This window comes from Anas platyrhynchos, chromosome 15 (genome assembly GCF_047663525.1).
Source record: "Anas platyrhynchos isolate ZD024472 breed Pekin duck chromosome 15, IASCAAS_PekinDuck_T2T, whole genome shotgun sequence".
NCBI lineage: Eukaryota > Metazoa > Chordata > Aves > Anseriformes > Anatidae > Anas > Anas platyrhynchos.
Window position 1 is genome coordinate 13,020,257 of NC_092601.1, and position 27,861 is coordinate 13,048,117.

The 27,861-nt window shown below is 44.8% G+C and overlaps 1 long non-coding RNA gene across 1 annotated transcript; it reads left to right on the forward strand.

Annotated features, from left to right (window-relative positions):
- The first annotated feature begins 5,824 nt into the window (after positions 1-5,824).
- Positions 5,825-27,295, forward strand: LOC139998733 (uncharacterized). The gene is made up of 3 exons (XR_011803525.1): positions 5,825-5,941; positions 7,761-7,892; positions 26,947-27,295. It is a non-coding gene; the product is annotated as an uncharacterized lncRNA (long non-coding RNA).
- The last annotated feature ends 566 nt before the right edge of the window (positions 27,296-27,861 follow it).

The following is a 27,861-nucleotide window of genomic DNA, read 5'->3' on the forward strand; positions in this document are numbered from 1 at the left end:
GAGAGGTTTTGTAATTCACAAGCACTTTAGGGTGATGAGGGGCCTCAGCTTAGAAAAACCCAATTAATAACCAAAGTGAGCATTGCTTGGAGTAGACATCAGCAGGAGTGGAAAGACCCTGGCTGCTTGCTGGCAGCACTTGGAGCTGCCCCAGATCAAGATCAGCCCCTGCCCAGGAGCTCTGTGGTGGTGATGCACAGCTGCTGAGAGCAAGACTTCAGCAGTGTGAGCTGGGCAGTGTAACTAGCCTGCTACTTATGGAAGAAAAATCCAGAAACGAGAGGTAGAAAGCTGTGGTGGGTCTGTTCTGCCCCCGTCAGAGCACCTGTAAGAATGGGCATTAATTAACAGCATAGAAAATCACTGGAGGCTGCATGAAAATATAAAAGAGAGCAGGTGCCTGTAAAAAACCCTCATGCCAGGCTAAAGCAAAGCTGAACCATGACTGCTGTAGCACATTTAATGTTTAAGTTCATGTTGTTTTTTTTTTTTTTTTTGTCATTTTTTGTTTACAGCTTACTTTTTTTTTTTTTCTTTTTTCTAGGTAACACAAACAATACTATTTTTTTTACAAGTATTCTTTGAAACACTTACCGGGAGTTCCAAATGATTTGGAGAGGTAGAAAAGAAGTTCACTGAGTACATCAATAATAGCAACATCTGTAACCTTGCTCAGGTTTGGGAGGGAAGAACGGGGGGCTTAAAAACAGTTAACTGCAGACTGTATGTAGTATCTAGTAGAAAATCCCAATAACTTCCTACTCTGCTATATTATTGTGAATATAGATATGATCTAGTTTACCAGCCCTGGACCACTTCTTAATCTGTACATTGGTAAGATCTGGTTTAAATAAGAAGAGGAGGAAATAAAAAGAATGAGTTAACCATAAAATCGGCAAAAATATATATACATATATATATAATGTCCTCCCTCCATTTTCTTAAGTGGAAGTTTTTTTCAACTTAAATAGGAAGCTTGAATTGAGTGACAAGTGTTTAAAACACTCCTGTCTGAAACACGAGCTTTTAAAATCCGATCAGTGCATGAAAATTTTGCAGACAGCAAGAAGTGTTTGAGTTCTGAGCTGATTCTGAGCTCCAACTTCCTCCTGCGCTTGTCCTGATTCCTAGCAGACCAAAGAACACAACCCAGGAACTTCAGCAGGATGCGTGTCCCCTGGGGCAGGCAAGCCAAGAGATTCCCTATCATAGTAATTTTTATATGATTTGCAAATGTTTCTAAAGTAGCCTGTTGATTACAGCTCCCATTACTGAATAACTGGTTCATTGCAGGGCCCTTAAGCAACCACTGTAAGGTATTATTTTCAGTAATGTGTTTCTGATGTAGAAGGAAAAAACAGTGACAGGATATGGGCACAGCCGAAGCATTAACTGGGGATATAAAGGTAGGAATTTGTGGCTGAGAACAAGGCTTCCCTATGCCTACTGTTCTTTTTAAAAAGAGATTTTTGCTTCTCATGTCACATTGGTAATAGTGGCAGCCTCTTCTTTCTTCTCAGCAGGAGTATCTATCAAAGATGAAAGTACCTTTGTAGGCTGGCATGAACTGATTTCCTTAGTCTGGTGCATGATAATATTTTAATTAGGCAATTCATTGTGGTGGTAACTAGCCCTTCAATTAACCATTATAAAAAAAGTTTTCTCACTTTCTCTAATTACTTTAATTTCATAGGGAAAGAATAAATCTCAACAGACAGAAATTCATTCACCTGAATTTTTCATGTTAAAAATCTGTAGAAAATCCAGAAAGCATCACACAGTGCTTGAAATATTAATGACCGTTCTGTTTCTCATGCAAGTAATTTGTGATTAGGAAAATGGGTGCTGCACAAACTGATGCGCAGGATATCTAGTTGATTTTGCTCTCTAGAGGATTGAAATATGAAATATTTCTTATAATTGAAAATAATGGGATGTGTATTCATCAGATTGCCATCAAGTAACTTGCCAGTTTAGACCTTAAAGAAACAAAATAATTCCTATCAGTAGAATTGGATGTTATGTGAAGTTACATGTTACCTGAAGATAATTTCAAAATGTTTCTATTAGCATTTCATAGATATTATGTAAGATTTAATAAGTCACTGAGAGATGCCACAGGTTTTACTACGTGACACATATGTATTCAAGTGCTTGGAGCATTTATGTATGTTGCAGAGGACCCTAAACTATTGGTCAATGAAACCCTTAGACTCTATAGCAACTATTGAATCAAAAATCCATTAAACACATGTAAATGTTTTATACGTTGCTAAAATGACTCTTTTAGTATTTACCTGTCAAGGTAAATATTTCAATTGTTTCAGCTTTCAGGTGTGTGTAGCAGCTTAACTTCTGTTATGAAACCAAGGAACATTTCAGAGGAGATGAAATTAAAACCAGGTATTCTTAGCCCAATGGTTATTGAAGCTTTTCGTGTTGAAGAAACCTCCCATTAATGAGAAAAATCTCATCAAGCAGATTCGTAAGCAATTGGCTGTGGTTCAGCTGTTCCTTACAAAAGACAAAAATGGAGATGTTCAGATAATTGTTATGTCATGGCTGTCCAAAGAGCCGGGGTCTTTCTCATATTGGCCGTAACTAGAATCAAATTTCATAGATAAAATTTCATGAACTGGGATTTTATCCCAGTTCATATTTTAAATAATATGTGAAGATTGAAAGTACACATTATAATAGTAATGTTGTTTTATAAAGTTTTAGCACTTTTGAAACAAAATATTTCCAGAGGTAGCAAATCTATTTTATCAGCATTCTCATTCTGCAGGTAAATAAAAATTCAGACTTTATGTTCCAATTCAGGAGAAAACAGATTTTTGAAATGGCAGCTTTTCCTGTGGAAAGAAAATCCGTCTTTGTAAACAGATGTACATATGTCTTAATATAGTTTCAATACCACAAAGACTTTCACTGCAATTGACACTAATTGGAGGGGACAGGTGGCGATGGCGGTGGCAGTGGGGAGGAAATCTCTCCACGATTGTGCAGGACTGATAACAGGATACACAAAACGAGAGGCGGCTGAAAAATGCATAAATATCAGTTATGTAAAAAATTGATTAGCTAATGTAAAAACAAAAACAAAACAACCACAGGAAAAAAAATCTGAAATATTATTAAGAGGGATTTTTTCTTCTGTCTTCATAAAGAATCCCTGGAAGTGTAAATCTAAAATAACACCTAATGGCCTCAGTGACTGTTACAAAACCTCTTCCAACTAAGGAAATTTAACACAAAAAATGGAGAGGTATTTGTGGTGGAGTTTTATCACTGTGTTGGCTATGGATATATGTGTTTGTGCTTTCCTAGAAAACACTGAATCTCCTTCCGTCTCAGAATATGAATCTTTAGGTGGAATAAATACAGAATTTGTGGTTATAATAAGTGCAGCTGGTCAGCAATCCTTTTTTAAAATTCTCAGTAGGTTTCCAAGAGCACAAAGTTGTGTGCTCAGTGAGGAAGAAAGCAGGGATTCCTTTTCCCTGCAAGGTAAGAGCCTGCCAAGTCCAAGCTACTGCAGCATACATTAACACGAGAGGGAGTCTGAGAGATCTCTGTGCCACGTGCACGGTGGCAAGCTCTATACTGCCTCCAAGGAAATGAGGATTTTTCCCAATAAGACGTAGACTGAGAGAGAATAGTGAGAATAAACTTAAGGTGATTAGAACAATTCCGTCTGTTTTGAGGATCCCCTGATTTAGCCAAAGGAGGAAGTGAATTACTGAGTTCTTAGGCTTGTGAACCAGTGGACTGACTCAACAGAAATAAAACAGACACTGATAAAAAGCCCTGTTAGTTAACTTTCAGAAGTTAATATTTATTACCAGAATTCAAATGAAATGTTATTGTTTGCATTTATCATCATAAAACAAGATGGAACTGAAAATTATCCCAATGCTGAGATTTTTTTCATGCTACGGATACTTGGCTCTAGAGAGCTTAAAAACAAAACAGATAAGAGAAGTACATGAAGTCGTATGAGGAATTGAAACAGAAGTAGTGGCCCAGAAACCACAAAGAGCCAATGGTTGTCTGATGCCCCAGAAGAACAGCTGCTTTCTGAACACAAGCTCAGCTGTCATTCCCACAACCACTGCCTTTCCTCCAGGAACTTGCTCCAAGAGAATCAGCTCATGGATTAATATTTTGCACAATGCTTTGACAAACTGTTGCCAGACTGTGTGAGCTTGAGCAACGCTGAGAAAGGGATTTTGCAGAGGGGCGATGTAGGACCTTAGACCTTTGGTGTTATCCATGGAAGAACTTCAGACCCCTTCAGCTCTGAAACAGAAGTGGCATCTCTGAAAAGTTTTAGAGGAAAGCACAGAGAAAGGAAGAAAACATTTTCTAGCAGTAGGTTCTCGGTGTTCCAGGTTTCTCTGTTTCAGTGATGCTGCTGAGACTGGCCTTGGTGTAGCTGGGGTTTCCAGCAAGAACAGCCACTTGCTGGTGGTGATCTGGAGCAGTTTGGGTTTGCTAGGGCCAGCTTCCAGTTGTGAGGCATGGAGGTGGTGCAGGTGTGCGGATCTAAAAGACCCTTTGAGCCTACTTCTGGTCCCTGTCAGCTCTTTTGGGATGAGTTGTGGCTGAACCCCCCAGGGAAAGTGGGTTGCAGGAGCTGTGCCTTGAAGGAGTGCCCTGCAGCTAACCCATGGTCAGAGCCCCTGATTTTTGTGACTTTTGTTGGGCAGCTGGATCGGGAGAGGGACTCAGCTGGAGGTAAGGCAGGATGGAGCTTGGTGCAGTGCTGTGCTGCAGTTATTTATCACCACTGCCTCTAACCTGCAGCACTGAAATAACATTATCCGTGACTTGGACAGCGACTGCGTTCTTATAACGCTGCTTTTTACATACAGCAAATGAGAAGTTGAGAGGAAAAAGAGAATTGTGCGCTCGGCTTTCCAAAGCTGAACTGACAGGTCGATGTTCCTCCAGGGGTACAGCTCCCTGCAGCAGCTTCCTCTTGCATATGGAAGAGACGATGATCTATCAGTGACTCACTGAACGCTTTTCACTTTATCAAACGATCAAAAAAAAGGGGGGGAGGGGGAGAACACAATTTCAACGACCTTATAAATGTGATAGGAGCCTGTGATTAAAAATAAGGAGCTTAGCATGTGAAGGGTAAGAGCACAGCAGCAGGAGCAGCAGGTTAGGTGTTATTGCTGTTATTGAAATGGAGCACAGGGGTGACCACACTTTACAAGAGCTTTATTGCTTCACTCTAGTAAAAATGAATCACATTTTTCTCTCTCAGCTCCTCATTTTTTCCCCTCAAAAGAGTGATTGGAAAAAGGAAAAAAAAAAAAAAAAAAAAAAAAAAGATAATACAAAGCTCCAACATGAAAAGAAGTTCAGCTTTACACGTCAGTGCTGTGTACAGATGGATGATTCACCAAACTCCATCTCTGTGTTTTTAAGCTCGCTTTCTGTTTGAACTATAAACATGTCAGACTTTGTAGAGATTCCAGGTATGGGACCTATGTTAATACTTGCTTTTATCAGCTAAAGTGTTATGCGATAGCATAGAAGGGACTGCTGCAGAAAGTGCTCCCCTTTGCTGGTTTGATGGGAAAATAAAGAGAAATCTGTTAAGTTTCTGTTCCTCTGTTCTGAGAGATTATTTCCATAAAGGTTTGTACTGGGCACTTAACTGGCATCTAGAAATACTTTTCAATATTTGGCAATGTCATTTGCAGTATCGGAGAGGATGAACTATCTGCTTTCCCAACTCTGAATCGTTTTTGTGCATGCCCAGTCTCCGTTAAGTGCCTTTCAACTCTTGTTGCAGTTATGGTTACATCAGGGGCAGCAGAAGGCCCTGGCCAGACACCAGTCAGCAAGCTCAAGGCGTCACAGCAAGTGGGACAGGGCAGAAAGGCCATCTTCATGCAGCCGTGTCGCAAACGTACTTGCAGAAGTAAGTACATAGGACAGGGCTCCAGCCTGCAGGCTGCAAAAAGTTGAGATTAGGGTCCTGTTGTGTGTGCCTGTGTGTATCTCATTCTTCCCAACTGCAACAGAATGGTGCTAGAGCACAGCCTGCCAAGGCAAAGCTGTGCTGTCTGTGACAGGAGTGCTCTGCATGCCCTGCTGCCTGTCCTGAAGCATTTTGCAGTACAAATATTAGTTCAGCTTTGTAACAGCTTTGTGAGGTAGGTGAATGCTATTAACAGACATTTCAGCTCAGGCACCGGTGTCAGGGTGCAGGCAGGGATCTGGTGGGAGCGTGGCCCTGTGTCTGGGGCTGGCTGTATGCTCAGGAGAGCCAGTCTTCAATCACTGCATGGCCTTTTGTGCTAGCAAATTGGGCCCTACATCACAGCTGGGCCCTACGCTACAGCAGGGAAGCTAACTATGGCAACATACCCGGAGACTGGAGGAGTGCGATGACCTCTCTGCCAAAGAATTACTTTGGATTTCCCCCCGAAATGAGACTAGAATCTGGCTTTTGATACATATAATAGCTTCTCTTGTTCCCACTTACCACAAAGCTTTTACTGGTGTCAAAAGCATGACCTTGCACCGTGGCAGCACCATGGTGCACGGGCTCGCTCCCTGAAGAGCTCACAGCAGCAGTGTGCTGCCTGCCCTCTGCTCTGGTGTGAGCCTTGGGTTCATTCACACGTTGGCAAAGCACTCACAGCCTGTCAGCCCTTCGTGTTCTCCCTTCGGTGCTCTTTGTTTGCTAGCAGGAGGAGAAAATGCTTCTGGCTTGTAGCTGAAACCCTTTGCTGCTGTGTGTCCTTGTACAGAGCATCACCTCCAAAGGGCGAATGTGCTGCCTGGCTGCCCACCTCTGAGCTCTGACCTGACCTCTGATGGCTGCGCCGGGCATTATTTGGACTCATCTAATTCTGAAGATTAAATATTGCAGGATCTCTTTGCAAAAGGGTGTGAGGGAGGAGGAGGAGGCAGACAAAATGCCCAGTGCCCTACTTAGTGAAAGCCTAAACCCTGGCCCAGTGCGCTGCTTTGTCAGACACTGTACACTGCAAAACTGATTAAGTCAGAATGTAACCTGCTGGGGCCAGAAATTGCCCAGTGCAGTGTTAGCTTTGTGTAAACACTCTCCAACTGACTCAATTTTAGCAGCTCCGAAAAGTTGCCAGAAGCATTTTAATGCTTTCCCCTTCTGCCAAAGCTGCGATGGCAACTGCAGCTCCATGGCTGTCTCGCTGGGACTCATTAGCATGGCGCCGCCGTCGCTTCTGCTCGCGGTGCTCGGCCGCAAGGGACGGTGTCACACGTGCAGCTAATGGCAACCTTCACGCAGGAACAAAACCATGGAGCCAAACTGCAGAGGAGAGGAAGGATCATGCTTAATGATATGCAAATCAATGTAGCATCACACAAGGATGTGCTCTGAGTTTTGAGGCAGCTGCTAAAAATGTTGTTTTAACCCCTCTTGGGAGTGTAAATATATCCAGCAGACACAGCCTAGATAGAGGGTGATTACATTTTCGAAGAACTTTAATCTTACAAGGTGGAACGCTTTGAAAGCTGCCATGCCTTTCATTCTTGGACCGAGTTTGTTGGGGAGATGTCCGTGTAGAGGTAATTGTATCAGTGGTATCATGGCAGAACCCTGCCAGCTCATGCAAAAACTTGTGCTTAGGAATGCCCTGCAGGTTTGTCAGGATGTGTGAAAGTTTTGCTATAAATAATGAAACATGAAGTATAATTTTCAATGCACAAAGGGTGTGCTTTCTCCTTGCTTTATTATTGTTTCATTGCAGGCATCCCAGTGCTGCGTGGCCTCCGTCATTGTGCCATCAGACTTCGTAGCCTCTTCACTGAATCAAGTGCTTATGTGCTACCTTGAGAAACTCAGCCATGCCTGCTTCTTCTCCCATTTGTTAGGGGAAAGGGTAGGTCCTTTGCCTTCCTGCAAGCAATTCCACGCGTTGTTAAGCTTGTGTAGCTCAGGTGGCTTTTTATTGCTGATGTGATATTTTTTTTCCAATACTGGGGTGCCAAGGGATTATGCTGCAAATGGAAGTAAATTTACCTGCTACATTTTTTTTCTGTTTATACATCTAAGGATCACTTTTTAGTTATTAGTGCCTTATTCTGTAGCTGTGCCTAGGAACACTTCTCATTCCTAGATATACAGCTACAAATATGGCTTTAAATGAACTTGGTGAAAATGAATTAATTTCTCTGAGATATCAAGGTTTATTAAAAATTAAAAAGGTCTCATCTAACTCTGCTCCAGTTCCTCTATGCAGGCTCTCCATAACTGCCTTTAAATGTTTATTCCTAGGTCTTTAACATCCTCCTTAGTTACTCAAGGATGGGAAGGCATTTAATTTTCCTCTCTGCCCTTTTCATATATGCAACAGAAATATGTATTGAACAATTTTGCCTTTTCTGCATCATTATTGAAAACTTTGCGAGCTGTACAGCTGCAGTGCTGCCGAGGTTCTGCTCTGTTAAAACTCTTTGTCCTTAGCCAGGCCTGCAATGGCTTTTTTTCATCTTTAGCTTTCCTAATAAATATTTCATCTTTCCTAACTTTGTTTACAGTAATTTCTATTGATTTCCTCTTTTCAGTCATTTTATATTGGCTTTTTGTTCCTAATTGCCTCCTTCACTTCACACCAAATGAGAATGTGCTTTTAGCCAAACTTGCTCTTTTTCTTAATTGTGGAATTGTGGCTTTTGGCCGTCTCACGATTTTTTCCCAAAGTGTTCCCAGTTCTCACCCTACTTTTTCTTTTCAGACAGTTTTTGTGCATTTTATGTTCTTCAGTTTTAGAGCAACAGTCTTTTTGAAGTCTCAGGCATAGTTTTTTTCTCCTTTCTGTTCTGTCCTCATTTTTAATACCCTTTCCATCATGTTTTGCATATTATGATATTAGAGTGCAAGATCTGGATCAGCAGCAGCTTTAGTGAATGTTGAATAGTACCTGAGAAGTCATGTCCTGCATCTTTAGGGTCCTGAGCCTTTTCAGAGACTCTTTTCTGTTCCATAAAGACTGACATCCTTTTCTCAATTAATGCAATGATGTTGACTGTGATTTCTTCTCACTTTGTTGCTTCCATTTCAGTTCTGAAGAAGTATGTATGCTCTTCAGAAGATACCTGTTTTTGTTTTTTTGTCTAACCCACATTTGTTAGTTGACATACTAAAGGCTATTCTTCCTTCCACAGACCTTGCTTACATCCTTAGATTCTTGCAGCTACACTGTTGGCAAGCAGGATTTGGTTACAATGCTGTTTAGGAGATGGCTACACCAAGCAAGGTCTCCTGACAGTAGACATATACTTCTGTAATCATGATTTTGTACGTGGAAGGAACTATCACATAGAGATCTCCTAAACTTCTTGCTTGGGGTGCTGAGTTATGAGACCTGTTGCTGAGAGGTGCTAGGAGAACTGGCATAGGAGCACATGCTCCTAGATCTGCATCCAAAGCCACTGCTGCACCAACTGCTATGAACCAATTTGCTCCTGCTGCGACAGCAATTTTAGGTAGTGGTTGGCAGCTAAGGCTGCCAGAACGATCTTGTTCCTATCGCATGGGTGTCCAGCAAGCTACGCAACAAGCTGTAAAGCTAAAAATTGACTGTTTTGCAAGAACGTGGCAGTTGGAATTTGCGTTCCTAATCAATCCCTGACTGAGTCACTTTGCCTTACCACGACTCTGAATCACTGGTGCTTAATTGATGGAATCACAGTTTTACGCAGCAGATGCCAGGCCTTGTGCAGGGGCCCAGCGAGTGGTCCTGAGCTCCACGTGGCAGCCTGGAAGGTTCCTCAGGTCAAACTGATCTACGGAGAGACAACCCCACTTCCTCAGTGCTGTACTTGGCCACATGCCACGAAGGATGCTTTAGTGATTCAGCGTGGTCTGATCAACCGCCATGGTCATAATTTCCTGCCAACAGCCTCCCAGAAACATCTCTCTTGAGCATCTTCTCTGGGTTTTGAGAGGTCACCATGACAGAGGGCACCTGGTAGGCTTTAGATGTGAGTGAAGCCATTGTGCTGTGTTGTGGGAAGTATAAACCTGCCCACAGCGGATCCTGAGGCATGGTCTGCATCTGCGAGGCTCACAGCAGCCAGCTCAATCCTACAGAGCATTCGCAGTGTGTTTTTGTAATACCTGGGGGAGCTCACCCCTCCATTGAAAAATTCTTGGAGCCTCAGACTTGCTGAGTGCCCCTAACCAAGGTCTGTTGGAAAGGCAGGAGCTGGCGCTCCTGGTCTGTGCTGATATTGTCTTCTCCTTACCATTTCTGCAGTCTCTCTCTCTGCATTCTTCCTTCTCTGAGAACACGTGTCCCTAGACAGCTAAACACATCCTACTAAGAGCGCTCAGCAAGCGTGGAGCAGATTGACTGTGAGCCCTTCTGATGCTGAATTCAGCTGACAATCAGCTCCTAATGCCAGCAGCCAGTCCTGTTTTTTTTTTTTTTTTCTTCCTTCACTCTGGTGTCGACAAGGTTGAGTCTAGAAACTTCTAACAAATGTTACTTTCTCATTAGCAGGCAGCCTGTTGGGTGGTAACTCCTGTTTTGTGTATACCAGTTTCTGTTTTAATCAGCTCTCTTTGTAAGCTCTGTGTCTGAATAGCTAGTAATGCTGGAGTGGTGAATGGCATTACAGCCCTCAGGGCTCTCTGCACGTGTTTTTTAGCTCTCTGTAGTTTTTTTGAAAGCAATTAGGATTTGAATCCCACTTCCAAGTGACTCTGGCTGCTCTCTGAGGAGGAAGGGCTGAGGTGGCAGAGCAGGGGAAATCAGGGGACAGATGGACGGAGAGAACCATGAACAGGTTGCAGCTGGTCCACAGAGCAGTGATGTGGAAGGGAAACTTCTTCAGCGAGGAGGAGCCCTGGTTCCTGTTCCTGTTCCTGCAGTTTTCCCTTCTTGCACCTTCAGCATCCTCCGCTGGCTGAGGGCCACTCAGCTGTGCTGGGATGACAACTCGGCCATGTCGTAAAGCCGCGTATCTCACGCGGCCAGGGCAATGAACTCCCTGGGTGCTGCCTTTGGATAACAGGCTGAAGTAGTAGGAGCTGTGTTTTACCATGACTCTTACCTAATTATCGCTGTGATCACAAACCTAGTGCTGCGAGCATGGAGCCAAATACGCACTCAGAGCAATTATGTAAGTGAGTGATATCAAATATAGAAGATACATAAATACGGCGATTTAAACTCGCAGCATTAACATGTATGCGGAGACTCACAGTGTGAATCAAGTGCCTTTAAATCACTGGGAATCTCCCCACTGCTGCCAGTAGCCTTTGGTTTGGCTTCCTAATGATTTGTCTTCGGTACTGGCAGTCACAGAGCACATCTGCCTGTGACCAGGTCAGGGCTGTCGAGTCCTGGCGGATGCTGTGGCTGAATTAATGGCACTGAGAGTTAATTCCTGCTAGCGATGCACTAAGGTACCCGACATTGTTCCTCGAGTCTTGCTAAGTGGCAACGTTAGGGCTCTTTAAGGATGGGGGAGCGTGGGAAGATTTTCCCCAGCTTGGAAAGGCGATTTCCAGAGGAGTGCTCTTGTCCGGCATGCTTTGGGATTGATAGCTGGCACCAGCTGCAATGAAATGGTCTCTCGTTAACACTAATCACGCGTAGCTTTCTTTTCATGTTAGATAATGAACACAGTTAAGTCCTGGAAAGCCTGCCCTCTCTCTTTCTGCTGACAGCATTGGATTACCGTGATTTATATTCTTCATATAGGAAGTAATATGATTATTCAGTTAATCTATTATTCATTTCACTCATGATCTATTCTTTTCGCATTCGTATTCTGTGAGTCAATTTCTTTCTCTGCTGTTTTAATAGAGTAGCATTTTAAATCGTGAGAACACCGCATTAAACATGTATAAGATTTAATCTAATTTAAAATGCCTTCTTCTAGCAGGATATGCCTAATAAGCATAAAAACAATAATGTTCAAAATGCTACGGCATATTAACGGGACGCATTGTGAAGGATGCATTTTTCAAATACAGCTAAGCACTGATTAATGAGTGTGTTTATAAAAAACAAAAACAAAACCCCACCCTTATCCTGACGCTGTGATTGACATGGAAGAAGATCTTCCATGAAGAACAGCATCGCATACAGGCTGTCTTGAAGTTTACAAATACTTTTTCTTGCTGTATACTGTGATAGCTCCAGAGTAACACATAAAATCAGTGATATCTCACAGTATTAATGTTACACAGGCACTGAAGTGCTTGTGAATAATTAATCTGCACTTGATTTAATGTTGGATGTGTGTGTGACCCACTGGTTCAAATGGATTTTAGGTTTTCTCTCTCCATTTTTCTGCAGAGAATGTGAGCCTGCTCCAGCGGCACAGCCTGGTGCTGCGCCTGTAGCTCCAGAGTTTAATCAGCAGGGCAATAATTATTTTTGCCAATGATTTGCTTGACAGGAAAATGGAGTTTTAACTTGACTGAAATCTTGTCTGAGTGCAGTTCAGCCCTCTCCCTGACCCTGAGAAATGCGTAATTTTGATAGGTTTTTGTGGGAAATGCTTTTGTTGCCTGCTTTGAAATGCTGTTTCCCTTCAGAAAATTTGGTCAGTGCACTCCTGCAAAAATGCAAAACTTGCCCCATGCCAAAAGAATATTTTGCTACCAGCTGAATAGACAGTCTAGCTAAAATTAAACTGTTTAGCTGTTTTCTGTTTCACTGACTGCTTTCCTGCGCCTTTTAATGGGAAGGTTTTTGACCGTACAAGCAGCCGCACTATGGGGACACGGAAAACAAGAAAGCCCCAATCCCCCAGCAAGTTATTTCGGGTCTGCTAGGGCTGTGCGGGCCCCGTGCAGCCCCCAGGAGCCTGCTTTTCCTTGCTGCACAGAGCAAAGCAGCGGGCAGGAGACAGCAGAGCCTGCTCCCACGCCACCAACTGGACCGTGGCCAGGAGGAGCCCCTGCCGTGCGCGTTGGGAAGCACGCTTGGCTCTGTCAGTTTGGACAAAAAGCCGGTGGAAGCTGGTTTTGTAAAACCCAGTGGGAAAACTCACGTAATTAAGCACGTCCCGATGTCTCTGCAAGCCCCGAGTCTGCTTTTTAAACCTCCTGTTCATTACCATTGTATCAGTTTAATTATAGATTTTCAGCAGAGGCTGACATGCAACAGGAGGGCTAATTGTGCGCTCACTTTCCGGGATTGCTCACTCCCAGCAGGTAACTCCAGGCACATATGGTGGAATTAGCCACGTGCTCCCGCTGCCGACCTGCTCCGTGTGCCTGCTCTCGGTGACCGTGAGCCTCTGCCCTCCCACACGTCGGGAAGGGTGAGTCTGAAGTGATGCAAAAAGAGACGTGGACGGTCAGATGAAGATCACTGAGACAGCTTGCTGTGCCTCAAATGATGTAGGAAAATGACTAATGCTGCAAGTTCCAGAATACAAACTTGTGATATCAGGAGAGTTTAGAGAAAAGCCTACTTTGTGACAGCAGGTCAGAAGGATGGTGGTTCTGATTGTGGTTTGGATTCGTCAGTGTTTCTCCTTGAGCATGTTTTGGTTCTTGATAAGGGCAGAGCTTTGCTAAATATTTTTATTTATTATTTGTATTTTGCTAGTTGCTAGGTACTCCACTTGCAGTCCAGGATACATTGTGCTGCTGGTGATTGCGCATAAGAGAAACATGAGAGTGCTTTGTATTTGAGGAATGTAAGAGGAGCGCACTTAACTCGACATCTCTCTGCCCTGGAACTCACATGAAGTAACTAGTTACAGGAGAACGACTTCTCTGAATGTTACAAAACCAATATTTGAGAAGGAGTGTGCATGTACAGCATTTTGTTTAAACTGAGGAGTTCCAAGCCTGCTTTGATGTTCTCCGTCCTAGGAGGAGCGTACAGAGACTGTATTTCAAGCGTTCAGGAGACCCAGGCTGAGGTGCTGGGACTTCAGTGACACTTCTGGGTGCTGGGAATTGGTAAGCTGCGGCCATTCTTGCAGTCAGATACCAAGTGCTGTGGGTCCTCCTGCTGCCAATCTCCTAACTCCCCAGTCCCAGTGCGTTAGGAAGGAAGCTGTGGGGTAGATGGTTCAGCTTTCTGTGGCAGTGGTGGGTGACATCTGCACCTCTGCAGCACTGTAAAGCAGGGTAAGCAGCAGCTCTCTCACCTGTTCCATGTCGGAACGTGCCCCAGAACCTACCCAGATTCTTCCAGCAGAGAAAAATCCTCTTATTTGGTCACATTGCTCAGCTTTACAAATTGTCGGCCTGTAGGTGACCCCCTTCAGACAATTAAAGGGCTGGCTTTGATGGGTAAAGCTTTTCCTGGTTAGGATCCTGGATGCCTCAGCAGTGACATATCTCAAGCTGACAGTCGGTGTCATGGGCTGTTTGGGCAGCTTAGGCCCTGGGCACACAAAGCAGCAGCATGCTTTTTTTTTTCATGTCTACCTCTCTTCACATCCATCCATCTTAATAGAATTGTTATTTCTATCCCTCGCTGTTTTGTTTCTGCTTTCAGCAAATAATGGAAGAAAAAGGTCTGTGACAATTTTGAAGGCTTATATATATATATATATTTATTTATTTATTTTTAAAAAAAAAGGTTATTGATGGCTGCTACTTTTTCTGTGGGCATTTGGAAAAATCCTTGAAATGATGTTTGGTGGCTTGGTGAAACAAATTATTACTATGGAAACAGTTGCTGAAATGTTACAGAAAAGTTTCTCTCTAGTTTTCTTTTTTTGTTTGTTTGTTTTGTTTTTATGCTGTCATGAAATCATATGGCCTTATTGCCGAGATGCTGGGATACACCTGTCAGCACTATTCGTTATGCAGCTTAAAAAAGGGAGGAACAAGCATGTCAAAATCTCCAGATTCGGGACCTGAGCACAGCAGCAGAAATAAACACCCATTTACTGAAGGAAATTAAGAAACTAGGAAGAAAAATGTACATACATCAACTGGAGGAATCTTACTTAAAATGCTGGTGATCTGTTATAAACCCGGTAGGAAATAACATTTTAAATATACCAATTCTACAGGTACAAGCTGCTATTTAGTTACAAACCCCTGCCTTTACAGTAGAAATTTCCTATTTCGACCAGCATGCCCAAATCTGTCTCTTGGTGGTAGGCTGGGACAAGGAAGAGCTGAGCTCTGCCTGCCCCTGGGTGGTTTGGCACAAAAGCATCGTATTTGTCTTGGAATAAATGGCCCCAAATGATCAGAAGTGTTGATGTCTGCCTGGCTGTGCACAAGAGGCAGTAGGAAAGCAAGCTCTGAGCGTGGAAATCTCGGTTTAGTTATCATGGTGGCTGCTAAAGGATGCAGAAGTGTGGAAACTCAAACTGAAAATGAATGGGAGTTTATTGAAACCTTTCTTACGGAGGAAGGAAGTTTTGTTTGATTTCTAGGGTGTGAACGATCAGGGCACTGAACTGGCACCAGTGATTTATGACACAGGTGGTAGGGGTCAGCCCAGGGTTGATATACCAATATGGCATGTCCCTGGGGAGAGAGGCACGCTGGGGTCTGTTCCCTGAGGCTCTCCTGAAACTGGGGGTGAACTGGTGCACATTTTCAAGAGATGTATCACATGAGGTTCCTGCTCAAGCCTTGGCCTCAATGGCCTGATCTTTGTGTGCTGAAAAGCCAGCAGGGTGTTCTGTCCTTCAACTCACAGTGAAACTCCAGCCACTCACTATACAGACAAGTAGAGGGCTTGAGCTCAAGGAATGACTTCTGCTCTGTCTTTTTTCAAAAACCTGCCTTTGGCATGCTTTTAAACATTAATCCTTAAAGGCGATGGGCTTCATTTTAATCCACCTTTACTTTAAAAATTTAAAGTAAATTTTTTTTTTTGAATAACCCCTAGCAAACCTGGGGATGTTGCTGTCAGGTTTGTCCCAGTGTTTGGGATCCCAGCCCTTCTGCAGCAGCACAGTGGTTGGGGTAGCTTTGTGTAGCCGTGGCTGGCTGAGGCTGGCTGGCTACTGCTAATTTCAGAACTGGATTGAAGAGTCTTGTGCTTGGAAAATGAAAAGCTACTTGTGGATCAGACTGTGGGAGGAAAAGTGGGTTTGCATTTGCAAAAACCCACTCAACTCCAAAGCACTGACACCAGAGATGTTTTTGTCAAATCCTGGTCCTTATCCCGCACACACCAGTGGAAATGAGGAACTGTTCCACTGCAGTGAGTGGGACTGTCCACACAAATAGAGGTGGGATGGGATTTATGCTTCTGTGTGACCCCTCTGAGCAGGGAGCACATCCTGAGCAAAACAAAAGACTTGGGTCTGAGTGCATTTCAAACTTCTGTATTTTTATTTTTTAGACTATCCTTCTCCTCACTCCTGCCCCTTTAAATCCAAAATAAAATATTGCATGGAGTGCTTTCATAAATAATTTACTTTCTGCCTGACACTAGTCAAGGAGGCATAAAGCTTCCTGTGTGTACATGCTGCTTCTGGAGCTCAGCAGTAACTAGATCTGAATTTAAAACAAAAATCTGAAGATTTTTGTTTTTCTATGAGGGTGGAAGAAGCTCGTGGGCTCTGAAAGAGTCAGTTCAGGCCCCACCACATCAAACCCTCTCTGTGGGGTTTGGAAAGGTGCCGGTCATTCATCCCGACCCCTCCAAGGTGACCAGGGGTGACGTGGGCAAGCCTGCCCTTGTGGTTAAGGAACTGGGTGGAACTCGGGGGATTTTGGCTGAAGCCTCTGCCCTGCTCAAGGTGACGTCAGCCGGGCACAGAGCAGCCCTGTGCTGAGGCTCCCCGCCTGCCTCGGAACCAGGTGGGAAGCAGAATGACTGCATTGATGTGCTGTGTCCAGGCAGGGATACCCGCTGCACGGCGGGGTTAGCTGACACAATAGGTGTGTCTTGTTTTCCCAAATGACCTTGTGAAATTGCCAATTTGCCATCCTGCAGGTCCACAGAGAGAGGAATTATTGAGCAAGCTGTGGGGTTTGGAGCTGTTTTTTCCAAATGTCCTTTGTGACCTTGGGCAAATCACTTAGGCAGAAATTTAGCCAAGTATTAAAGCATTTCAGTCCTATTCTGGGGCTTATCTCTGGTTCATCTCAGTGGGATTTAGGTTTCCACTTTCTATTTAAGTACCTAAATCTCATTGTGATCCATACAAATCTTAAAGTTTCTCTTTGAAAAAAGGGGTTCATGAAATGTCTTGTCTCACAGGGATGCTCTGAGGAGGAACTAAAGATTGTGAAAGAATTAAAGATTTGATGATGGTGCCGTGTAGGTGTGATGGAACAATCACGCGTTCCCTAAAGCAAAATCCCGAGCACGTGCTTGGCAAGAGCATTACACAAGCATTTCCAAACTGGCAGGAGCACCCAGTCTCCATCTTGCACAAAGTTCAGTGTGCAGTTTACTGCAAACCTCTGGAAAACAATTCCTTCACAACAAAAATACAACAAAAATAAAACAAAATTCTGCCTGTGGCCTGGCATCTGTAACATGCTTAGCAAGCAGCGTGAGCTCTTCATAATTCATCAAAAAGGCCACGCGGATAATGAGAAGAGGCTTCCTTCTGTAGCTGAGCATTTCTTTCCAGTGCTGCTGCAGAATGAAAATCGGAGATGGCTGCCGAGGGGAGGACCAGCTTCAGCGCCGGTGTGTCCTGGGAGTGCTGTGCCCGTGGCAGGGGGCACCGCTCATCGCCCATCCCAGGGCGCTCCCACCCAAAGCCGAAGTTGCTGACCTCTCCTGCCCATCTCTGACACAGATTTGGGGCTGAAATGGCCAAGTTGTGGTGAAATGAGCTTCAGAAAGCTGCCAGAGCTGCCTTGGTAGCTTGTTTTCTTTCTAGGTGACATTGCGAGCGGGATGGAGCTGAGCCATCCCAACGCGTCCCTGGGAAACGACTCTTTCACTTGGCACCATTTCCAGCGGGAATCAGGGAGGATTTCAGAGATGTTCCCCATGATGTGCTGGAGCTTAGCTTAAAAAAAACATCAGAGATGAAAGGACAGCCTGCTCCGGAGCCCGATGAAACGTGACAGGGTGAGCGGCTGCTGTGGCAGCAAGCTGTAGGGAGTTCCTGTGGGGGAAGTCAGCAGTGCTGGAAAGTCAAATGAGCAGAAATGGAACATGCAGGGGGATTTCAGCCATGTCCCTGCGTGTGGTGCCATCAGCTCTGCTCCCTTCTAGGGCTGTGTAATTCCCTGGGACTTTGGGGAAACCTGCAGCATGTCTGGGGGGAAAGGGAGAGCTGCTGCCCACTATGGGCTTGTTCTCTATGCAGAGAACAAGCTGTTGCTGTTTCTCTTTTGTTCTTTCTTTGCAATGTGAACTGCAGAGGCTTTGATACGATAACAGAAGAGGAGAGTTAGGTGAGTGTATTCTGCTGAAAAACTGTTGGGTTACATCCTGGTCTCAGTGGAGCCCTTCCCAGCTTGCTGTAGCTGGCTGAAGCTGTAACGTGAAGGTGGGATTTTCCATCACACTGCATGAACCCGTGGGGACTGCCCAGCTCTGTGCTTCCAAAGCTCACAGAGCTGCAATCTCTTCTCAGAGGTCAGGGTCTGTGATCTGCCGTGCGTGTTATAGAACATTTGCAGGTGCAGTGTGAGCGTTTATGTCAATGATTCCGTGGTTTCCTTCTCCCTTTTCTCATTTTTGGTTTCACAAATTGGCCAAAAATTGGTAAGGAAGACTAGGACGTGATGCCCCTTCCCTCTGGCTGTGGGATACAAAATCAAATGGGAGAGGGCACTGAAGGTGAAAACACTGCAGGGAAGAGTGGGCCAGACTGGAGATACCTCTGCTTGTTCTACCTTCACTGCATCATCTCTGTGTTTTTAAATTGCAAATTCAAGAATGAGAGAAGCAACGTTAGGTAAAAATGAATGAAGGGTTTGCTAATAGGAACAAGCAGAGCTCTGCTCTCCTCTCCCCCGTGCAGTTTGGGATCTTATTGTGGTCTCAATAAGGCGCTGAGCGAGGCGCACTGCTGGCTAGGGGCTGGTGAATGGTGCGCGGTGCCTAGGAATGGGGCTGCCTGCATCTGCCTGAGTGGGTGAGCAACCCAGCTAACCCCATACGCAGTGGAGATGTAGGAGTTATTGTGGCAATAACCTGTTGAGTCACTGTTTTTTATTGTACAATTATTTGTGTTCAGATCTGATGGCTAAATAATGTGCAATACTGAAACACTACAGGAAAGGAAATGAATGCAGTGAGCATTGCTCCGCACGGCAGAATGTCCCTGCTGAATAAAATCTATAGCTATTTCCCTCAAGCTCTAGTTAATAAGGTTCTAAAAATGCTGGGTGAAGTCCTTGGGGGCTGGTGCCCGAGTGCAGTTCAGACGAGTAGCCTGAAGTTCAGACACTTCTCTAAAGCTTCTCTCATCCCTTTGAATGCCATGAGTCTTCAAGCCTGGGCTGAAACCCCTGCCAGGATGCTCTTCTCGGCAGTATTTCAACTTCCTAGGTTCCCACTGGAGGATGGAACTGCACAGGCATACAAACCTCGTGTCGTTTCGTGCTTAACACCGGAGGTTAGTGGTGCACTGGGGACAGGCAGAGATTTGGGGTGGCAGGAGCACCGAGGTGACTGGTTTCAGAGAATGGGAACGCTTGTCTGGCTCAACGTGTGGAGTGGAAGAAGCCTCTGGTGAACAACTGGAGGAGCACTTTGCAACCTGTCTGTATTTACTCTATGGCCATCTTGCTTGTGAAATACCTCATCTAGTGTAATGCAGGCCAGCAAAGAACAGCCCGCCATCTGTAGCCACCCCCCACCACCACCACTTGGAGGTGGTGCACATATCCCCAGTCTGCCAGGTCCCTAAGGCAGCACCCCTAGGAGAGATGACAGTTTTCTGTAACAGACAAGATTTCAGTATGAAGCATCTATTCTTAAGAGAAATAGCTTTTTATTTTATTTTATTTTAGATACAGTGAGCCAAGCAGAGCCTAGCAGCTCTGGATTTCTGGAATGCATCCCTCCCTACTAGAGCTGGCAACCTGTCCAGGACACTCTTACAGAATATCTATATCTATATCTATATATATCTGTATATATATGTATTTTTTTTTCAAATTGGATGTGAAGTGTGCTAGTAGAAATCTGGTATACAAGGGAGTCCATGGCATCAGCAGTACCGTGCTGATGCAGCTGATCACAGCATCTTGCTGCAGGTGGCCGTTCCTGGCACCCATGGGCCGGCTGATAGGGGAGGCAGGGTCTGGGGACTGCTTCTGGTGTGTGTGCCTCTGAGGGTGATGAGGCTCCTTGCTGTGGCCCGGCCCTGGTCCATCAGTTTGCTTTTCAAGGTGCAGCTTTATCTTCTTTGCCACCTCTGCCTTACCTCGCTGACCACCAGCCTCCCTTCATTTTAGTCCTTTGGCAACTGTGTCAGCTTTGAAAAAACTCATTTTGTCTGAACCACACAAAACTATTTAGAAATTGTGTGGCTACAATGATGTGTCAAATCTGTGAATGTTGTCTGGTTTGGGTTTGAAGGGAAGTACACATGAAGAGAGAGGAGGAAGTGTATGAAAATCCCCCACTTGGCCTTAAGGCAGTGATGACTAAGGGCTGTCTACACAGGAGTTTCCTCTGTGAAATTATGAGGTAATTCCCTGAATTAGGTAATTCCTGAAGTGAAGTGCTTTACTCAGCTCCCATTTCTGTCTACAGTGTCTGCATCCGTCGCATCCCTCCTACAGGTTTCTGAGGCACTGACGTTGCTTTATTTCTAGCGGCAAGAGACGGAGGGGCCTAAGGTGCCTGCTTTAGTGGAGACCTTGCACAGAACATGGAGAAAGCTCAAAATGCAGATTCAGTGTGTGCTGTCACCGTACATCTGCAGAGCTTCGTGATCGAAGAGCGTCTGTGCTACTTGGCCTGGCAGACCTCCAGTGCTACCAAATGCCTGAAAAGATGAAGCTAACGCAATATTCTGGCAACCTTTATTTGGAGCAGAGCTGCTATAGAAGTCTCAGCAAAGACCAAAACCAGTAAAGGTGGATTAAAGATGAGTGAAATTCTGGCAGCAATGCAGCCCTGGGTTACTTTCTTCACAAAAGCCATCCTGATAAACAGGAATCCAGCAGGAAATCTTCCAGAAGCAGAGCGAGAGTTGTTCCTGCAGGACCCTGTGTGTCAGTGTTTGTTTAGGCTGTGACAGTTGGGGTGGCATTAAATGCTCTATTAAGGTGTTAGAGAAACAGGAATAATGGATAATAGCGATGAACGCTTTAGCTTTCAGAGCATTTTGTAGATTGTCAGGCCACCAGGATTTGTTTAAGCTGTTGAGATGCGAGGACTGTTTTCCTCCTGCCCTTCATGGTGCCTCTGGCTCCTGTGGCGTGCTGAAGCTCATCCCCCTTGAACGTGGGGAGGAAGCTGAGGGGCGGTCTCAGTGCAGCTCGCTGGATCCTTGATCCACTCTTGAAGGCTTTTTGATTGCAGTGTTGTTTCCTCTCAGAGCCAACGTGATTCCCTTTGTTCCGTTATAAAACACTTAACAATCTTTCCTCTGTTTCAGGAGAAAGGAAGCCACTGAAAAAATACATAGCCATTTATATTCCAGAATTTCTAGGCTAAAAATTGCAGCACATTTAAGATGTGACTGTGGCTCTGCAGGCTCTCACACCTCTGAACAGTGCAATGTCATGGTCCAGAACTTCATGGCCTTTAAGATTCAGTGATGGGCTTCTAATACACATTGCATTTGTTTATTTTAAAAGTGATAATGCTGCATATCACTGGAAAAAGGAAATACTTGTTTACCCTCTGGATTGAGCACTGATTAGTAGCCATGTCAAATCTGAATTAGAAATATTTCAAATAGTGGCATTCACCAGCAAATAAAAGGCATATTAAATTATTTGAGAATGTTTTTATGGCTCCATGTGAGTAATTCAACAGATGGTACTAAGGCACTTCGTTACAATGTGAAAGGAATATGAAAAATGCTCTTACTTAAAATGTGAAAGTCAGCTCTCAAAAATTTCTACAATAGTTTTCCAGAAGAGTGTGGCATGTGCAGAACAGTTACAGAAGTAAACATGAATCTTTAATGGCATAGCCTGCCTAAAGCCTTGAGTAAAATCAGGTAGTAACCGTGTCCACATGCACGCTGGGGAAAACATTTTGCATTCTGTGGGGGTCTCTGTCCCTCTTGGACCTAGATGGGTGTTTTTACATCAGGCTGTGCTCGTGGAGCCTGCAAGTTAGGGAAACAGGTCCAGCTGCTGTGAAATCATGCTAACTTTGAGGCATAAATTAGGTGGAAATTTTCCAGATTTGTATTTAAAAATTGAGATACTCAAGAGCTTTGGAACTAAACAGGGCCCATCTGTTTTAAAAATTATACAGCATGAAGAATGCGCCCCAGTATGCATCAAAATTTGGGATGTTGTATGAGAAATAGCAACTTCTAGGGTAACAGATTTTTGAACAATGATTTTATATGTCTCTTCTCGAAGCAGTCTGTTAAATACACTCATTGCCTAATCTGCTTTTGGTGCTAATCACAAACTACTTTAAGGTCTGATTTTCTGACAGAAGTGTTTCATCTCATCTCATGACTGGGCCCTATGACCTGGTGGGTCCTGCTCACCTCGGAGGGGTCTCAGTGGCCTGCCCAACCCATGGCCCACGTGCTGCGCAGCGCCTCTTTGAAACAAAGATGCTTTGGCTGTTCATACTTCTCAACCTCGCTTGTGTTTGGTGCTGCTGAACAGGATGTGTGGTGATGTCTGAACTCTTCATGGCCTTTGCATCATGTAACCCTTTTTGTTTTCTTTCACATTTCTCTGCTGACCATCGAGCACTGCGCTGCGTTACTGTAGGAAGCAGCAGAGCAGCAGCCCCACACCTGGGGCCTGCGAGAGGCTCTGTGTGCTCGTGGTACCCAGGAGATGTTCCACTGCCTGCATTACTGAGCAAGGGTGCTGCTTTAGGGAAAGGGCAAGAAAACAGAAAGCTTGGCTCAAGGCTTGTGTAAACACTTGATAGCAAGTAAACCAGGGTGTGAAAGGACAGAGCATGAGCTGACGCCCTGAATGCCTTTGCATGAAGCAGCTTTTTTTTACTCGGGAGCATGATAAGGCCCCAGACTGCTGCCCTTCTGCGGGCCCAGATGAGCCACCAGCAGATGCTGTTGGTCCAGATGTGTCTCAGCACTTCTGTGCCAGAGGCTGCTGCCCTCTTACAGGGGTTTGCACGAGCACACCCTTAGCTCAGGCAGCAGCAGCAGGGTTAGCGCAAACTGACTGAGTGGGCTGGGGATTTGGCTGATGGGCATTTGGGAGTGCTTCTCTAGGTTGTTCAACAGGGCCAGAGCAGGGGCAGGGATGAGCACTGGGGAGTGCCCAGCTGGAGAGGGCAGAGGGCAGCCCTGAGGCTGAGGACACCTGGCATGGAAGAGCAGTACCTGAAAGGTGAGTGCAGAGGGGGTAATGAGCCATGAAATCACACCCATCTCTGTGTGGTAGCTGCCTCTTGTTAGGAGATGGTGAGCTTGCTGTGTGTCACTGCCAGGGAATGGCACACACCTTTCTGAAAGCTTGCTGTGATGTTGTACGCAGGCCTTGATTACCCTTGTCCTTCTCCTTGGCTCTCAGAAATACATTCTACAGAAGCCCATATGTAACAGAAAAATCCCGAAGTATGGAATTGCCTCCTACTTTTTTATGCTTTTTGCTTCACTTTGAAATTTCCCTGAAGGAAGCTATGCCTTCTTCTGCCTCCTTTTGGATAGAAAGTCCCTTTGTACCATCCTGATTTTGCCACTGTTTTTTTCCTTTTTTAATTGAAAAGTTTGTTTTGGAGTTGTTTCTCCATCCCTGGCAGTTGTTCCCCTGGAATTGTTTGTTTTCACATGATTCGCCTGCCTGTGTTCTGTCTGTGTGGTGAACACCAGCAGAGTGCTGCTTGCTGATAACCATACATGCCAATAACCATACATCTGTCACTTGCCTCGTGCCACTGCAACCCTCCCAAACTCATTGACAATTCATCGCTGTAGCAGCTCAAAATGTGATGTGTATAATGGGTGTAAGGTTGCTGTTTTGGCGTGGCAGCTCAGCATCCTTGTGTCTGACATCCAGCTGAGGCTGGACACCTGGAAGGTGCTTTCAGTTCACCTGTCACTGAACTGCACGCGCCGCTGGAGTGGGCATGGGCGGTTTTGCACAACTCCGTCTGACCTGGACGAAGCCCTGGGCAGGGCTGGCTCCATTGCTGGTTATTTGCTTGTTTGCTTGTTCTGTAACAATGTGGGAAGCTCCTGAATGGAGAACGGCTCTTTAAATCACAGGACTGTCAGTGGCCGCAAACATCTGCTGATACGGGACGTGTAATCTCTCCTCTCAGACCTTGACATTGCTGCCTAATCTCTGCTATTTGTGACTACATTTTTTTTCCAGGAGTTATGTAAAATCCACCATGGGAAGGAATCACTGTGCATTTCTCATTTGAATGCATAAATTGAACAAATACACGTATGTATACGTCAGACCACAGGGTGAGCTAGTGGAAAGGTTACTGCAAGCTCTGGGAAAGCCAAATGGACCCATATATTAGTGCATGGGATGGAGCTGTTGAGTTTTCAGGTGGTATGATAATGAAAAGTAGATGTGCTTGGAGTCTGGGCAGCCCTGGTGGTGACACCCACCAGCACCCTGTGTGTGCCTGAAGGACTATACACACAGAGCCGTAATTGCTCTCTATTACCGTGCTCGTTGTTTTGGAACAGAGAACTTTTCTGTACTGGATCAAAGAGCTGCCTTTGATTAATCAGTTTGGAAATGAAAGAATTTCAAGTTCTCATTTTTTTTCCTTTTTTTTAAGGGGACATATTTCAAAAGCCTTTTGATCTTTGGTGCTAGGTATTTAGTGCAAGGCAGGTATGATTTTACAAAAAGAACCACAGCAGTCTTGTTGTAAAGGTTGACTTATTTAAAGCCCTGATCAGAAAACACTGAAAACACATGTTCAGCAGGTCCTTCAATTTCAGTAGGTCTGTGCACACTTAGGGGGTTGTTCTTGTGCTCATTCTTTAGCAGGATCACCAGTTCTAAAAAGTAAAATCAGGCCACTGGTCTGTGGAAAACAAAAAAGGTAACGTCTACCATAAAGGTCAGAAAATATTTACGTGGCATCTTACACTAACAGAATGCAGGCAGCACAAATCTTTACAAATAGGCATCCTGCTGGTACCGATTGAAATGTAGGAGGCAGTTACTCTCTCTCAATTGTAAGTGCCATTTGATCCCCAGGGAGGCATTTAATGGATGATATTTCCCTACTGTGAGTCCTGTCTTTTCTTTCTGTACCTCGTCAGTAATAGGTGAGGGTCCTCCTGTTCATCAAAAATGTATGTGCTGCTTACCTGATTTCTCACAGACTGCCTTATGAGAAAGGATGTCACTCCTACAGAACTAAATGCAATTCTTTACCTTTAATTACACGCTGCCTTCCTGTCTGCAAGAAGGTTTTCCCTACTGCTTATCACCAAGCCCAAAGAAAGGAAAGAACAGAACAGAGAGAAGAGAATAAAAGCAGAATAAAATAATAGCTATTTGCAAATCCACTTGCCTCTGAAAGTTTCCCCTCCCGATCCAAGCTGTGTGGCCTGGATCGGTCTTGAGGGTACTTCAGAAAGCAACTCCTATCTGTGATGAGACGTGGATGGGAAATGGATGCCTCACTCCTTCTGTGGGGGTGGACCTGTGATATGAAACACTTGTGTTACTGAGTATGAATAATTTTATCCACAAGTGAAATCTTGCAGTTGTTTGACAGGGTTCAGCAACACTGTTCTACTGCTGTTAAAGAGAGAAAAATCACAAGAAAGAGCCAAAATATCACAGGTAGAGCTACCTGGAATAATTTAGACTTGAAACTCAAGCTTGAACAAAAACTCAAGTCTTTCCCTGGCAGCTCAGGGGCTGACACTCACTTTCTAATACTGTTGTAGCCAACAGCTCTCCTATTTTCCTCTAATTTTTCCACTCAGATTTACTCTATTATAACCTTGATTAACTCCACAAATGCATACATTATTTAGTAACAGAAATGCCTTACTTTAAATACGGTAAGACACTACACCATGCAGATACAGAGCCTCCCAGGAGCTGCCAGGTGCTGCTGGGGAGCGGAGCAGAGCAACCTTGCCTTTGTGACTGCAGCAGCCAGTACAGGACAGTGGGGAACTCGCTGCACCCTCCGTCCTAAACCTCCTCAGGCAGTGAGGAACCTGCTGCACCCTCCATCCTAAGATGGAGCCCTTCTTGTCCGCCGTGACCTGTGCAAACACACTGGATTCAAGTGTGATCACAAGTGAGTTCCTTGCACGTGGAAGAAATTCAGCATTGCCTAGGAAAATTCAATATTGCCTAGGAAATGCTTTTTGCATTGCACACCAGCTCCCCAGGTTTGGGTGCTCACCCCATTTCAGGGGGTCACTGAGACTCAGCTGCTGGCCTTTCCTGCTTGGCTTTCCACCAGCCCCAGGAGCCTGATTCTGTGGCTGCACTTAGGTGTTGGGGTGCTGTGCTGAAGCAGAATGAAACCTGCCCGGTTTCAATATTAGCTTGTTTTTATTAAGCTGAGTGTTTTGTTAGGTAGCTTGGGGTGGTGAGAGAAATGTGTTAAACTAGAAGTTAATTAGTAAGGGAAGACTGTGATTTATCAAGACTGAATGAAAGCAAGGGTATTGCTATTTAATTAGGCAATGTGTTTGGATTTTTTGATTTATTTTCCTTTTGATTAAATTCAAAATATTACAATAAATAATTTGTATATAATGAAAGAAGAATAGATTAAGGATAGGAAGCTGAAAAGACAATTAAAAAGCTCTATCACTTTATTTAGCTGTTAAACACATGCTATTGATCCAATAAGAGATTTTGTTGCCGTTGTCTGTTCTCATTTTGTACTTAAACTGTAGCTGAAAAGGGACTTTAACTGACAAAGTCCTCATTTGTGTTACCAGGAAGGCCTGAGCTCATGGAGCTGTCGAACCAGAACGTGCCTGTTCGCTGCTGCTTCTGCTTCCCTGTTCTGAGACCTACCCAGCAAGTAAGAGGGGCTCCAGGTGCTTTGAGGAGCTGTTTGTGTCAGCTCTGTGCACACAGTGCTTCTGTGTTCTACTGTGGGCTGCTTTCTTCTTCATTTTCCTTAATTTAAGGTAAGTCATTGTGGATTGACACTTCACAGTTACTGTCCTTTATGAAAAACTGTATTGTTTTCCATCCAGGGTGGGCCTAGCCCCACCAATGTCTGCTCATGCAGCCTGTGAGGGACTCGGACACTGATGTTGAGTCCCGCAGAGCAGGGTGTTGTCTTGCCAAGTGCATTGAGTAAGCTACAGAAAGCCCTCTCCCACGAGTGTTACAGCCTGCATAGCTTGCTCAATCCGTCCGTCCACCCGCTTCCAGCCAGAGCCACAGAGCTCACCCCGCGTGGGGCAAGAGTCTATTTGTGTAGGGACCAACACCGAGTCATTTTGCATAGCTGCTCGGGGTGGCACCCAAACCTGCGGTATTTGTCTTGCAAACAACTCGAGTTGTTTTATCGAACCTGGTTGTGCATTCAGCTTGCATGCCACAGTGAGGAGCTCATAAAAATCATCACTGGAGCCTCCGGCAGCAGCTCCCGCTGCCCTTGCAGAGCGCGATTGCTGTGCGTGGGGAGCCCCCTGCTGCGCAGCGCGCCCTCGGGCTGCACAAGAAGCAGGGCTGGGCAGGTGGACGCGGTGGATCTGCAGCTTTTTAATCATGGATTTTAGACAGGCGTCTACAGCTGCCTTGCTTGGCACTGTGCAGCAAGCTCTGTATCTCTGTACAGCTCCCTTTAGCCTCCTGTAAATGGTGATAATGGCACTTCCCTGTCTCCCGAGACCACTGCA